Genomic DNA, 13,365 nt, shown 5'->3' with positions numbered 1-13,365 from the left:
CGCTAGCCCAGTTGCTTCCAATGGACACCGCTATCTTTGAAGGTTCCAGGATTCCTGATCTGCTTCCTGCTCTCTGGCTTTTTCAGGATCAGGTTGCAGCCAGACACACAAGGCTACAGTCTGGAGCACAGCCTCAGAGGGTCCAGCAGCTGTGATGGCGGTGCCTCTGCAGGGCCTCCCGCGGGGGCGGCCATCTTGAAAATGGCTCCTCCACACAGTGAGTGTGTGAGGTTCCCTGGGGCGAGCTCAAGACATTGTAGGGCTGGGCCGAGCAGGGCCGGGGTGGAGCAGGGTGGGGTAGAGGGGTTCCTCAGAGGGTTCTGGTGTCTTGGGATGGGGGTGAACAGAAACAGAGATCAGTTATTTACTGCAGGAAGATGCTGTGTCTCCATCCCTAAGGCTGAAAGGTCTTCTGTTCACAGAATTTGGAGTTGCTTTTCCCAATAACTCTGGATTGCCAGCTGTCAGGAGAACTGGACTCCTAAGGCTTAAATGGGACTTCAGAGACTAGGGACAGAAGAGGAATTGGAGGGAGATAGGAGAAAATCCTGATCAGGCATATGCCATTTGTTTGAAAGGGAGGGGACATTAACCTTTGCAACAGATGATACATTCTTTCCTTTATAATATAAGAGCAAAATAAGAAAGATGAAACAGCTATTTAAGTGAACACACCACTCCTCTGTGAGAGTCCAGGTTTGATATTTTGGCCAAATGATAAAACAAATGGAGCAGAAATAATTTCTCAATGCCCTATTTTATGTACTAAATTGATTCATTTATCAGTTCTTTGTTGAGCTTTTCCTAAGTGCCGACTATGTACTGTGCTGTTCTAAGTCTAATGGAAAGAGTGGAGACTCAGACATAGCCCTTCCCTGGTGTAATTTACATTGAGGCAGAGGTGATAAAGTTATCCCAGGAAAGTTGCTCCACTTTCCAGTGTCACGCACACCGGGTTTTGCACCTTCCACTTAGCCGAATAACTCACTAAGTTTCTCAGCCAGCCTGGTTGCATCCTGTCCCTACCCTGCCAGCCTTGTGTCTGAATGCAAATCTGAGTGCGTCTCCACTGAGCTCATAAGAAGGGCTACACAGACTGCCTGTCATCAGGACAGTTTCTGCTTAGCCCACAGATCTTATGACTGATTTTCTTTCCAAAGAACTTTTTAACTTAAAAAAAAATATGTTTCCCATTTATTCTTAGGCAATCCCAAAAATGTTTTTCCCTAGTCTTCTGGCATCCACCTTTGGGCCTGGCAAAGTGTGTTTGTTATAAATACTGTTGGAGACAAAATTCTCATATGGGCCCATCATTTCCATCCCCATGTGTTTCATCTTTGTCTGGTTTCCTAACCTGGAGTGCACAATGAACCTGTGATTTGATGGGATATCACTACCCTGAATAGGTGCCTAATCAGTTGACTTTGACTTCTTCAAAATGGAGACTGTCTGGGGTGGGCTTGACCTAATCAGGTGAGCCTGTAAAGGGGATTGGATCCTTCCTAAAGACAGAGATTTGAAACGTGAGATATCATATAGAAAGGACCATCATATAGAAAGGACAGAAATTAATCTGCCAACAGCCTGAGAGAGTGAGGGAGCTTGGAAATGGATCTTTCCCTAGTAAAGACCCCAGATTAGTTCACAGCCTGCTGACACACTGATTTCAACTTCGTGAGACCTTGAGCAAGGAACCCTACCACACACTGCCCAGAATTCTGACCTAGAGAAACTATGACATAATAAATCTGTGTTGTGTTAAAGGTGTTGGTAGTATGTTATACAGCAAATACTAAGGACTCAGTGGACCTGATTGCTGGATTGGGCTTCCTCCTCACCTACCCAGGACATTGTTTCCCACCCTTGTCCCTGACAGCAATCTTTGACATTAATCTAAGTTGTGAGCAATTCCACATTGATTGTCCTGGCTTTAGTTGTTCCTGGAATTACAGCCCTAATGAAGCCAAATATTTCAATTTTAAAAAAATTATCTCCCTGTCTCCTCACAGCTAGATATGAGAGCGAAGAGACAGGCCAGTTTTTCCATACCTTTCTTTCAGAAAACCAATATTCCCTCACAAATCAAAACACATTCCCATATATTTCTAAACAAAATGTTGTTCTGTATCTTAACAGTTTTCCAACCAACCTTGATTCTAAAAAGTGATTCATTTCCTCTAACAGTTTTATGGGGAGTGGCAGGCAAAGCAGGCAACATGGAGGAGAAGAAGGAATTCAAGGAAAGATCTGAGTGGCTATACCCTCCACTCAAGAGGAGAAAGGGACACAAGGAAGATGGATGTAAAAAGGCATAAGTGAGGGAGAAAACTGAGGTTGTTGAGAATAGGAGATAGCATGGTAATCAGGAACTGCTCAGTTGACCAACGAGAACCCAACACTTCTCCACAAGACAGTCAGTTATTTTCCTATGTCAGGAGAAATAGAAAAAGAAAATATCTTGTGCAGGAAACAATATTGTAAAGACTGTAAAATGTGTGGTTTGTGTATTTGCTTGTGAGTTTTTAATACATTTTGATTGAAACAACTTTTTCAGTAAAAAATTACAATATCAAAGAATCCTCTCAAAAACTTCTCTGATTTGTCAACTCTACTAACTCCTGTACTGTAAGCTGACCTTAGGATCTATAGAATTCTAGGCACCTAATTTCACCAGGTTACTGAATACACACTAAGAAATTGATAAAATCCCAATAGTAAAGTATAAAGTTTAAGGAAATTTTTCATTGCTCATGAATCAAAGAATATGCACTTTGAATTTCATCACCGAATCACCTAGGTCAGTCCCCCAATGAATAGAGTTTAATGACATGACATCAAGTCTTCACTCCAGGTCAGTCTCCAAGTTTACACCTAGAGGAAACAGAGTGTCAAATAAACCCTCCAGAAAATGACAACTTTTCTGTCCAGAGCATGTCAAGGCAAGAAATATGACTTGCAAGTTTTGTATTTAGATGAAAGAGAAAAAAATCCTTTGGGGAAGAGAATGCAACCAATAAAATTCCTCAGGATTTCAGACCACAGAAGATTGGAGGGATTCTCATGTGGATGCCCACACTTGGGGTTGTCTTCTGGAAACAGCCCCATTTCCCTAAGCTGAGACTGCACAGGAGCAGGTGGGTCCTTGGAGCTGAAATTTCAGGGACATTTGGATTTCTAGCCTGCAGTGGGAAGCCCATTACCTTCATCTGCAGGTGCTACCCATGCACTGAACTGGGCTTGTGGTGTGTCCAGTGCAGTGTGTCTCCAAGTCAGATTGGCCTGGACTCCAGAGGAAGCTTTGGATGGTCACTGGGTTGTGGCACCACCTACCAGCCAGGAGAAGAACTCCAGTAGGGCAGCAGGTCAGACATGGGCCAGGGCTGCACTGCCAGCAGGGCACCCAGCACAGTGACCACCCCATATACCACTGTCACCATGTGCGACAGCTGACAGGAGATCTGGAAGGTTCCTTGGTGCCCCTGTGGGCACTCGAAGGAAGGTTCCCCCTGCATCCACAGCTCACCCAGGGCCTCGTCCAGTGTGCCCAGGCTGGTGAAGAGCTGGGAGGTCAGTTGGGAAACTGGCCCATGGGATCCTTGTGACAACTGACTGAGACCCTTGTGGAGGGTGTGCCCTGCCTCCCAGCCTTCCTTGCAGCACCCCCTGCCAGTCATCCTCAATGAGGATCTGGTCTTGGACTTAGTATTCTTTAGGCAGTGGGTTGTGTATATAGAATCTGCTGCTGTAGAAGAAGCAACAGGTGCCACTGGGACGGCCAGAGGGCCCCACAGGGCTCCTTTGCAACCTCACCACTACTCCCCTGCCTGCCTGCTCCTGCCCCCTCCCCCAACTATTCATTCAGCCCAACTCCTCTGCTGTCTGCCCCCTGGATCCATGAAAACCTATGCCCAAACCCCAATGCCTCCTCTGTGCCATTCAGGGGCCCAAGCACATCTTCCCATGGCCAGTGTCTCCGTCTGGGAGCCATCTGGGCCCTGAGCACTCATTGAGCCACTCACATTCCTGCAGATGCATCCATATGGCAATCCTAATGCCCAGCCCAGAATCCTGCCTCTTTGGGTATGACATCCTGCTCTGGTGAAGTCAGTCTTCTGCTTCCCTCCAAGATCTCCATTTACTCTGCAGAGACTGCGTTTACTCTGCTTCTTGTCCCTGGCCTCCTTGGCCACCTGGCTTTGCCCAGAGCTGCTAACTGCAGACAGAGAGAAGGACAGAGAGTGAGTGAGTGGTACCTGACCCAAGTCTTGTCTGGAAGTCTGCTAGAGAATTAAGAGGAGAAGCATAGCATGGCTGCACCTGGGATTTGCCTCATTGCCCTTGGTGGTGTGCCCATCACATCCTCTGTAGCCTCCTACTTTGTCCATCTCCATCACAATCTCTGGTTTCTCAAGCTGACAACACCTCCTAATCAACAGCCCCACAAAAAAGAATCAAGAACCGCACCTTGTCTCTGCTGACATCCCTCCCAGGTGCCCAAGAATCTCTTCCTTATTGTCCTCTGTAGGGGGACAGTCCACTCCCTCATCTTCAAAGGGCTTGTCTCCCTTGGAAAAATTGCCTTCATAAGCCCTGTGGGAGGAAATTTGCTCTCTGAGTTCTCATGACTGGGGCCTGTGCCACTTGGAGGCCATTCCACTTCAGGCATGCCTCTGACCTTAGCCACACATCCAATTGTCTAATGAGCAGACTTGTTAGATGACCAGGTAGGCAGTGAGGTTTGCCTTTTATAAGGCCTCCAGGGCCCCCTACTGTGTTGTCCATTTGACACTTATAGGACCATAGCCAAGATTGCTCAAGCAGGTTGACATTTTCAATGATTCCTCAGGGCTCAGTCTAATCCAAGTGGAAATCTATGGGTGTATAGGGTCAGAAAGGGGAAATAGGAGGGTAACTGGGTGAAAGAGTCTGGCATGGGATAGAATTTTCCACCAAATATTTCAAACCTTATATTAATGATGTAAGATTTCATTTTTCCATAATTTTTCCTAAAAGGAAGACAATGAAATGGGTAGAGTCCCTCTTGGAGCATTCCTAGGTTCTAGGCTCATATTTTTCAGACATCACTCATACACCATTTTCCTTCCAATTCCTTGGAGAACTTGTGAACTTCCAAATTAAGTCAATGACCTGCTGAGGACCCAGCACAGTTGAATCAAGGGCTGTGGCTTGGTTGAATTAGGCACCCTTGAGGTGTTATACTTTCTCCCTTCTTCATTGCAACTCTTTATATATGAATTTAAGTACCAAGTTTACCAGTGTGGCTTAATAAAATGGCAGTGAGGGCAAAACTGCACAAGTACTTCAAAAGATTGTTTCATGCTTTATTGTGTATTTCCTGATGCTTTCTACCTATGTATTTATAGATTTCTGCACATCTTTGCGCATATCACTATGAATACAGTCTGTCATGTATCTACAAATTTCTGTAAAGCCCAGACAGGAACTATTTTAGACTGTGTGGGCCATGCAGTCTCTGTCACAATGACTCAGTTCTGCAGTTGTAGCAGAAAAGCTGCCATAGACCATCAATAAAACAAATGAGGGCCAGTTGTCCCAAAATAAATGTAATTTACAAAAACAAGCAGTAGAGCAGGTTGGACCTGTGGGCAGTAATTTGCCCACTTTTGCTCGAACCAGCACACCAAGAATGTAGTTTCTTATTCTCAGCTTCCACTTCCCAGTTTCTCTTACATGGCTGATCTGAGGATGACTGCATCAGAGCCTGAGAAATACCAATGAGTCTGTGCCATGATCACTTCCTTTTGTACTTCAGAAACAATAAACTTTGATACTCAAAAATGGGATCAAAATATGGGACACAATTATGAACAGCACTAAATAAAAAATCATGAGAAGCCAAGTAGAAACAGATTGGTAGGTCAGGAGACTTGCAAGCAACAGAGAAGCCTTATGAAAATAGCACCATCAAACAGGAAGATTTGGGATCCCCTTTAAAAAGGAATCTGTTAGGCAAGCCATACAAAAGCAATTGTTGACACTATAATAAAAAAAATCAAGTTAATTATCACCAAAAGAAAGAAAAAAACAGATAAGAAAATACAAATCCTTATGTGTAACAAAGCAACCCAAGTACATACTCCTTGATTATAAAAAGATACATGATCTAAATTTAGTTTATTGCAAAGATCAAGCAGCACCCTAGAAGTTGGTGTCTTCTATTTCACACCATTCATAGCACTCGCTCTGTTCTTCATGTCATTCACCCATGCAAACAGTTGTATACATAATATCTGACATTTGTTTCCATAGTAAAATAGGAAACTTGACATTTCAATTTAAAAGGTAATATGGGGACATTTACCATCAGACTATAAAACTCCTCTTCTGGAAGAGGATACTACAGTATGTGAAATATGCTTTGAAAAAAAAATCATATATAAAATGAAAGGGGCACCATTTAAGAGCACTAGGATTACATTAAACTTAAATGAATTCACTACTCATAATAATGTAACTCAAAAGCAAATCTAGTCTTAACAGAAAGCTCCAATAATTAAGATTATTTTAATAGGCACAATGAATAGTATAAACACCATTAACAGTCACCAAATTTAATAGGGCAAACAGTATTTGTTTCTGCATTCACATTTAATTTTTCATTTACATTCCTTTTTATAAAATGGTGCTGCTTAAGCTACGAATGTTTTACAAGTTTTTTTATTATAATAAATGCATGAAAAGCTAAAACTCTACCTAGGTTTTCAAGAATGGAATTATATAACCAAGACAAACTGAAATTTATAATAAAAGCAACTTGAATTCAAAATGAAGTCTACCGTTATATTTTATTAAAAGAGCAAACATCATGAATTAACCCAGCTGTGCACTTGAATTACAAAGGTAACATGATTCAATATAAAAATAAAAAAGTCTGCAAATCTCTGACAGAAATAAATAACAATATACAATGCATGCAGGAGTCATACAGAGCATCAAACTCTCATACAAAACAAAGATAGTTTAATATTTTTAAAATCCAAATTTTTCTTTAAAATCTTTCATGAAAAAGAGTCTCAGGTCAGAATTAACACCACAATTAGTCAAGCATCAGGAAGCTATATCACAGCTATTTAATATACAAAAAGACATCTTTCCAACCATTTTCTTTTACTATGTCTTTTCGAGAATTGTAGAGCCTCTTCCTCTTCTCTATTCCTTCATTTCTTCAGATCATGAAAACTGAATTTGTTGAACACCAGAAATCTGTTGATACAATGTTGTATAAACCATAACATTTTGTTGTTGACCATCTGCAGTTATTAAGCCAGCTGGTAACTGGTTAGTAAATGCCTCCTCTGTAAGCTCTTCACTTAGTCCATCTGTAGCTGTGACCGTTCCACCAATTCCCTTTTCTCCTTTCATTGCCTCTCTGAATTTCCGAAGGTATAATTTCAGAGGTTCTACGTAACTGTGAAAGCCTAAGGTAGACATGGCAAAGCAAATATCCTCTCCATTCACTGTGCTCTGTTTCTCTCGATGGCGTCTTTCACTTTTGCTTCACACGTTATAAAGCAAATGAACCCACACATTTTTTGAACACATTCTTTGGCATCTTATGCAATCTTTCCTGTTTGAGGTATGGCATTTCTCATTATTCTTGTCACATTTGCATTTGGAAGATATATATCTTCCTTTCTGAAACTTTCTTTTGAGCCATTTGTGTCTTCATGATCAGTCATGCTGTCCTCAGTATCACCATGAGGCTGTGTAACATGACTTCCTCCAATATAGTCTGCAGAAATTCCTAGTTGGGAAGCATCAGTTGTAGAACTGTCACGATCCACTGTCATAAAATACCCTCAGAATGTATTGCTAGTGGTGCTCAGGAAGACTTCTCTAAAAAGACATAGGGTCTTTGTATAATTTCAACCTTCAGGGCAAGTCCCAGGGACCACAAGCCGCCACATGGCTGCTTTCTTTCCGTGCACACCAAACTGCGGGAAAACCAAGTCCATTCCTTCCTCCCGGGGACCTCGCTTCCTCTCCGGAAGGTGCCGGGGTGGTCCCGGCCCCACGGCCCAGACGACCCGTCAGTACTGCGCGTGCGGGGCATCCCCCTGACCCGCCCCAGGCCTGCGACCCCGCGCCCAGCGCCTCCTCCCGCCCGCCGGCCGCGCGGTTCCCGGGATGCCCCGGGGAGACGAAGCGGCCGGGCCCCGTCCTGCCCCGCGGACGGGAGGGCGGAGGGGCGCTCTCCCCGGGGACCCCCGCGCGGAGGCCCAAGCCCAGGGGGCTCCTTCGACCCGGACGCGGCGGCAGGGTCGGGACCAGGACCGCGGCCCGCGGCCCCCGCCTCCTCGGCCGGCTGCCCGCACAAAATGGAGCCGCGCCGGGCGCCGCCAAGAGGAGAGCCCCGACAGCACCTCGGCGCCCCTCCTCGGCCTCCAGCCCGGAGCCCAAGGCCCAGCCCGCAGCGGGAGCCGCCTCGCAGGCGCCGGCCGTCTTTGAAGGACACTCAAATTTCTAAGATAGAAGCAATTTCCAAGATACAGGCTGAACAGATACATTTACTTTGCCCCAAGGAGCCGTTGGGGACATATTTGTGCTCATCTTAGGGTGATACTTTCCCTCACCACCTCCAGCCGCTACTTAAAAAATAATCTTCTTTGTAGATAATTCAAACAGGCCAAGACGTCAAGGGGGTGGAGGGTGGTAAGCAAAATCTATCATCATCCTACTATGTTGAAATAACTAATATTAATATTCTGGTAAATATCATCCGTCCTACTACTTTCCTAAATATGTGTATTTTTATTAAAATTAACTCATGTGCATACTGTTTTGTAACCTGCTTTTACCCTTAACAATATATTGTGAACATCTTTCAAGGACATTAAAAAAAAAAAAGGAATCTGTTAGCAATACAGCTGGCCTCAGGTTGATCATTTTACAGCTTGCATAATTTTCCCTAGTTCTCAGGTATGTCCCTATTATCACTTTCCCATTCAAGGTGTGTTCTTTCTCCTGTGGGGTGACTCCTCTCCTCATCCTAGGCTGCCTCAGTTTCCCCTATGAAGTGCAGCGAGCTGAGCTGTCAATATCTAGGGCACAAATGGCTCTTCTCTGTCTTCTATCTTCTCTGAAGGGAGAGGCATCTTTCCAGGTTCCCCAGAAGATCGTCCCTCTAACTACACCTCCAGTATGACCTTATGTACCAAACCGTATCCAGGTCTTGGTTTAGAAAACTTATGATTCAGACAAAGACTCTTACAGCCTTCGAGGAGGTTTGTTTGTCACTTTGGGGTGGAAAATAGAGTAGGCCTCCAAAAATGTTTCTACTTAATCCTTTCCAAAGTCTACATGAGATGATGTAATTTACATACAATGTAAGCCTCAATATTGATTACAGTCCTTCTCCCATCAGTGGAAGATGTTGCCTGTGAGCAATGATTTGGGCCTTTGCCCAGAGACTTGAAGGACCCTGGACCACTGAGTCATGCTTAGGATCCCTTCCTGGAGAAGTTTCTGGAGCCACAAAGACACGAACTAGAGTGCAAGGTCACTCGGTCCTCTCCAGACCCATCCAGCCACCAAGATCCTATCCCAGGGTCTCACTTTCCCTGGGATTCCACTGAACCATTGGGGTCGCTCCACACCAGGATGTCCTCAAAGGGGCACCAGCACAGTAATGTCAATAGTCACTGTGTGGTCTTTCCAGAAGGAAGCTGTGTGTGTGTATGTGAGTGTGTGTGTGTTAGTGTGTGTGTGTGTGTGTGTGAGAGAGAGAGAGAGAGAAGAGAGAGATGGAGACAGAGAATGTGGGCAGATGTGGAAATCAGCATCCTCAGTTTGCTCTCATTCCTATTAAGCTAATTAAAGAATCATCTACAACTTCTGTTGGCCTGTTCCAATTTGGATGTTTGTCATGCATGTATGTCCTCATAACTACACATCATTATTTCCATTCACAGATGCGGACAATGAGTCTCAGAGAAAAATAAATAAGGAGCATCAACATTATACTGGTACAGTTCCTGATTTCAATCCCATGTCCTCTTTCCCTGTGACCTTTTGAGAGTCTGGGAATCTTTTAGAGAGAGTTTTCTCAAGGTCACATGGAACACATGAACTGCAGAATATTGAGGGAGCAAATAAGAGAAAGGGCATGCACTCACTGTCAAGCAGAGGGTTAGTAATCAGAAAAAATCACTCATTTCAGTATTGTCACTGAATGAGATAAGATGCAAGAAGGTAGAGTATGCAATGGAAGAAGAAATGTTTATAAGTGTGCACTATGAATTGAAAACATAAGATTACAAAGCTCATTTTAACTGTGAAAACGATGTCCTTGGAAAGAAGAGGTGTAAGTTCCATCTCTTGTTGGCAGGCACAAGGAATCTCTGGGGGGTGGAGGGGAAGGTGGGTAGTGCCTGTAATAAAGCTTGATGTTTAAACTCTGGTTGGGGTTTGTGGTTTCATGAGTGAGGAAGCCTTTTCAAAGCACGTTACTAGGTAAAGGTAAAGCGTGTGGCTTGCAGATATGCAAATTAAATCTCTATATAGTTCATAAAAAGAAACATAGAAGTTACAAGAATGATCCTAGAAATAATAAATGTTTTCAAATATGAATCAAAGAATAAATGTTTCTAATTTCATCACCCAAACACCTACTACATCCCCAGTGAATACAGTTTAATGATGGGAATTAAAGGCTTGATCCCATGTAGATCTAAGAGTACATGTAGAGGAACCACAGTCTCAATTAAAATCCCCCAAACTGCCACCATTCTCTGCAGTGAGTGGCAATAGAATACTCCTTCATAAGGTTTGTTTTTTTAGATGAACCATGAAGACAACAATAGGTGAAAGCGTTCCCATCAATAAAAATGAATAACCTTCTGCATCCTTTGTGTGATTGCCTCACTGGCTGTCTAGATTAGATGTATATAAACAGTTTATATACATATTCTGGGACCATTTTTGCTCCCATGGATTAATATAGGGGCAATGTTGTCAAGCTGCATGTGTATTTCATAAGAGGATATCACATGTTTTTGCAGTTCTGGTCCTTCCTAACCACTTATGAATTGTTGCACACTTATGTGCATATCAGTATGTACTGTGTGCCAGGGATCACCAAACTTTCCATTATAGCCAAGATATAAATATTTCAGCCATTGTTGGCCATGCACTCTCTGTCAAACCTGCTTAATTCTGCCATTGTGACAGGAAAGTAGGCTTAGACTGTAAGTAAACAAACGAGTGAATGTTGTTGCAGAGGAAACATTATTTAGAGAAACAGGCAGCAGAGCAGATTGGGCCCGAGGCTGGCAGCTTGCCAACATCACCTCAATCCAAGACATCCAGAATTTTAGGGATCTAATGCATTTCTCTTTATCTCTTTTTTTCCTCTCTCTGTCTCTGGCTCTGCCTTTCTCCCACACTCACAAGAAGCCCAAGAACAATTCCCACCAATCTGGAGAGTCCTGCCTTTTCATCTTCCTCATCTGACTGCCTAATGTTTGTCTCTGACAGGTGACATCCAAGAGAAGTCTCACCTGGCAGAAGGGGCCCCAATGGTTCATGGCAGTCCTGCCTTGCTCCCTCTCTCATCTTCATATCCCCTGGAACCTGGGCATGGTCTGGATATTGCAGCTCCCCCCAGCCCTGCTGGGATTTTGATGACACCCATGGGCAAGGAAGGTGTGGAGTGGGCCTTGTGGATGTGTGTGGAGGGCAGACTTGGTATTCGGGAAGGAAAGGAATGCCAAGTGAGGAGCCCTGCATGCCTGGACAGACTCACACTCCCTGCTCAGTGACAAGTTCAAAACACTTCCTCTTCTACTCCTCAGTTCCCACACCTGTCTCATTGAAGTAATTATCTCTTCCCTGAATCCTGAACAGCATTTATGTGGGCAAAGGGAATATTGGACGAGAAAGCACTTTTACGTGCATACTCTTAAGCACTAGCATGGTGCTAAAGTTTTTTTTCTTTTATTAACTACCTTTATTTTTAAATTTCTTTTTCAACTGTGTACACTTAAACAGATGTGTTTCATTATGACATTCAAGCAGTGTTGACTTCATTAGTGTTGACAGAAAAGAAGCATATAAATGCAAAATACTGTTGGGTTAACCTGAACATATCTTTGTTACCTATTATTGACCAGTTTGTGTTGCCAAAAGACAAAACGGAGCACTTAAAAATATTGCTGAAAAGCAAATGTCTACACACTGGTCTTTGCAGCAAATAAGAGTTTTTAAACTTTTAAAATATGTTAAGTCCTTGATTGAATTAATATACACACCTTCTTATGTATAAGGGGTTCAGATCATATAAACTCTGTACAGTCCAAAAAACCCGACTGAGACTGAAGATAAATGGCCTATGGTAAGAAAAATGGATATGGCATGTAGTTACAAATATCATAGACAAACAAATTTGGTCAAATATTATAAAGAAAGAAGAAGTGATTTCACATTATAATGGCCAAACCAACCATCTGCCTTGCTCAATGCAAATAAAAATAAAAACTCATTATGTAACTCCTATAATTTAAGACATCATGACTGTATACAATAGACAGAATGGAAACTGTTGAGCAAATTGTACAGGAGATGTTTCCTAGACTGAGAGTCATTCTTCAAATTAAAAAATTTGAAAAAATCATTCATAGGATTAATACAATGATAATATCTAGATTAATATAACGATAATATCTAGAATTTGAAAATACATGCCTAATTAATCAAAATCAATGCACTGAATTTTTGGCTAATAAGAAAAATAAATTACAAAGAACAATTAAATCCCTGTAAGTGCAATAATGAATTTTTAAAAAAATGAGGATTTATTTAACACACATTTTAAATGTTACCTTGAGAAAATTAAAATAAATGAGCATGCCTAGAGGCATGTGCTTAAAGACAAAGAAGGGATTGCATGGAAGGAGTAAGTGACACATTTGTAAACGAAAGTTGACTATGAGATTTGATCCATATAAATATCTTTCTAGCCAGTCTTTTTGTTTTAACTCTTCTTGAAAATTCTGGCTAGTACATTGTGACAAAAGTACACCTGTGCCTTTATGGCTTAAAACAAAGCATACTTGAAAATTGAAATGGGTTTCCTTTTATATAGAAACATTACTTTGTTTATATGCACACACTTTAAAAGACAGGGGAGGCAAAGCATCTGACCCATCCTCTCCAAAACATTTCAACCATCACAATTATGCTAAAAAGTAGGAAAACTCTAGAAAGTAGCAAAGTTGAATACAAGACTCTAATGTACACAGAGGGCAATGCAGTGACCAACATTTTATTGTTGGGGGTCTCTTATTAAATCAAAGAATCAAATAATGAATTTAAAAAAAAAACACT

At 42.5% G+C, this 13,365-nt stretch overlaps 1 protein-coding gene and 1 pseudogene across 6 annotated transcripts in view; both read right to left on the bottom strand.

Moving 5' to 3' along the window:
- LOC119507842 (solute carrier family 22 member 4-like) overlaps positions 1-13,365 on the bottom strand; it is an 846,933-nt gene that overhangs the window by 102,614 nt on the left and 730,954 nt on the right. The window lies entirely within an intron of this gene.
- LOC119507844 lies at positions 7,179-7,832 on the bottom strand (annotated as a pseudogene).

This window comes from Choloepus didactylus, chromosome 13 (genome assembly GCF_015220235.1).
Source record: "Choloepus didactylus isolate mChoDid1 chromosome 13, mChoDid1.pri, whole genome shotgun sequence".
Taxonomy (NCBI): Eukaryota; Metazoa; Chordata; class Mammalia; order Pilosa; family Megalonychidae; genus Choloepus; species Choloepus didactylus.
The sequence above is the reverse complement of the archived record's forward strand: the minus strand, read 5'-3'. Positions and strand labels throughout refer to the sequence as shown.